The sequence below is a fragment of the Convolutriloba macropyga genome, chromosome 12 (genome assembly GCF_964194025.1).
Source record: "Convolutriloba macropyga chromosome 12, txConMacr16.3, whole genome shotgun sequence".
In the NCBI taxonomy this organism is placed as follows: Eukaryota; Metazoa; Xenacoelomorpha; order Acoela; family Convolutidae; genus Convolutriloba; species Convolutriloba macropyga.
The window spans coordinates 37,284,656-37,287,512 of NC_134479.1; positions in this window are offsets into that span (position 1 = coordinate 37,284,656).

Sequence of the window (2,857 nt, forward strand, 5' to 3'; positions counted from 1 at the left end):
AATTGCAAATTGAATAGACGATTCACTTATAACGGTCAATGTCTTTTATGCTTTCCAAAATATCTATCTTTATACGAATCTATTCAGCCATACAACAATCTACATCTCACAGGTTCTTCAACCCAAAGTTTATTGCTGGTTCTTCGGTTTATATATTACACAGCAAATTTAAACAAATTATTATCAGATATGTATCAGTTGACAATTAAAACAAAAACTTGAGAACGACGAACAAATACTAAAATGACTTTTTTGAACGAAAGAATTGTTTCTTCTACGTCTTCGTGGAGATAATTTATTGTTTACACGTTCAAAATTTTCTATCCTCTTTTTGATTACTATCAGCAGTAATCTGCCGTAGAATTAGAAATTTTGCAAAAACTAAGTGCCAACTATAAGGAAAAAATGTTCTGAAAAAAAACACAACACTCAACCAAGCCAATTCTACCTCAGCTTAAATTACTGAATTTTCAAAACAAAAACATACAAAATCACAAATTACAGTAACCATAGATAAAGTGTTCCGCAATGCTTTTAAATGGTGGTTCAACGCAACCTGTAATAAAAACGCACTACGGCTATCCTCAAAAATTCTCGGAAACACTCCAATTATAACAAATTGGATTAAAATTTCAGCTCAATGGAAGACAAAACAGCTGATTTTTTGTGCAAAAATCCTGTTTACAAAATCCACAAAAGTAGGTCTTAGAAGTTTACCTATCTTCTGCATGTACCCAACTTCTTCTACAAAACTGCTTCAGACTTAATCGATCTCACAAAAAGCGTCTCATCGCAGTTGTTGTTATAGTAATAGTAACATCAGTCTTAAAAACATCAAAATCTTGTATTTCGATGGTATATCATTTGCAAATATGCAAAAAACAAAGAAAGCAATCGGCTTGATTACGAACAATACATTTTTTCATGTCACGCAGTATATATTGGCACCAATACGACTTCAATATTTTTGATACAGAAACGTCAGAAAAATTCAAAATAGGAATCCGAATGAAAATTTGAGGTATTTAGTTACCTACCATCTTAATTGAATTTTGCAATGTTGTCATAGAAAATCACGAACACGTCAAAAAAATTATACAGGAAAAAATGGGTGCTAATCTTGCATTTTTTTCAACTTAGATCAGATTATTAATCAGATGATTGATTAAATTTCTTATACTGCTCTCACGCTTCAATTTTAAAGTTTTTCAGTGTACTGGAGTCTGTTGTAGCTAAATTGGATTAACAATTTCAAACTTTTGAGAAAACTTAGATTTGATACCTTGAATAGAAATTACTTCACCCTGAACACCACAGCAAATGAAAGTTGTACAATAGAGCATGCGAAAAGTTTTTAAAAAGATCGTTCTTCTAGAAAACAGCAAAATTAAAAACGTTCAAACAAAATATCCCATCTTGAGTCCTTGAAACGGAACTAAGATAAATTGAAGAAAACATCACTTTCTAAAAAAAATGACAAGGTTTTTTGATTGTTCATTGGTGTAATTTTCTCAAAACAAATGTTTTTCAGACTGAAGCTGAATAAAATTTTAAAGTAGAAAAAATAGGTTTCGAGTATCAATTGAAAAAAAAACGAGATAAAACTGAACTCTATATGCATTTGTTATAAAATACAGACATTATAAAGCTTTAAAATGTTCGTCTAAACCTAAACAAACTATAATTACAACAAATTATTATCAGATACGTATCAGTTGACAATTAAAACAAAAACTTGAGAACGACGAACAAATACTAAAATGACTTTTTTGAACGAAAGAATTGTTTCTTCTACGTCTTCGTGGAGATAATTTATTGTTTACACGTTCAAAATTTTCTATCCTCTTTTTGATTACTATCAGCAGTAATCTGCCGTAGAATTAGAAATTTTGCAAAAACTAAGTGCCAACTATAAGGAAAGAATGTTCTGAAAAAAACACAACACTCAACCAAGCCAATTCTACCTCAGCTTAAATTACTGAATTTTCAAAACAAAAACATACAAAATCACAAATTACAGTAACCATAGATAAAGTGTTCCGCAATGCTTTTAAATGGTGGTTCAACGCAACCTGTAATAAAAACGCACTACGGCTATCCTCAAAAATTCTCGGAAACACTCCAATTATAACAAATTGGATTAAAATTTCAGCTCAATGGAAGACAAAACAGCTTTTTTGTGCAAAAATCCTGTTTACAAAATCCACAAAAGTAGGTCTTAGAAGTTTACCTATCTTCTGCATGTACCCAACTTCTTCTACAAAACTGCTTCAGACTTAATCGATCTCACAAAAAGCGTCTCATCGCAGTTGTTGTTATAGTAATAGTAACATCAGTCTTAAAAACATCAAAAACTTGCTATTTCGATGGTATATCATTTGCAAATATGCAAAAAACAAAGAAAGCAATCGGCTTGATTACGAACAATGCATTTTTTCATGTCACGCAGTATATATTGGCACCAATACGACTTCAATATTTTTGATACAGAAACATCAGAAAAATTCAAAATAGGAATCCGAATGAAAATTTGAGGTATTTAGTTACCTACCATCTTAATTGAATTTTGCAGTGTTGTCATAGAAAATCACGAACACGTCAAAAAAATTATACAGGAAAAAAATGGGTGCTAATCTTGCATTTTTTTCAACTTAGATCAGATTATTAATCAGATGATTGATTAAATTTCTTATACTGCTCTCACGCTTCAATTTTAAAGTTTTTCAGTTTACTGGAGTCTGTTGTAGCTAAATTGGATTAACAATTTCAAACTTTTGAGAAAATTTAGATTTGATACTTTGAATAGAAATTACTTCACCCTGAACACCACAGCAAATGAAAGTTGTACAATAGAGCA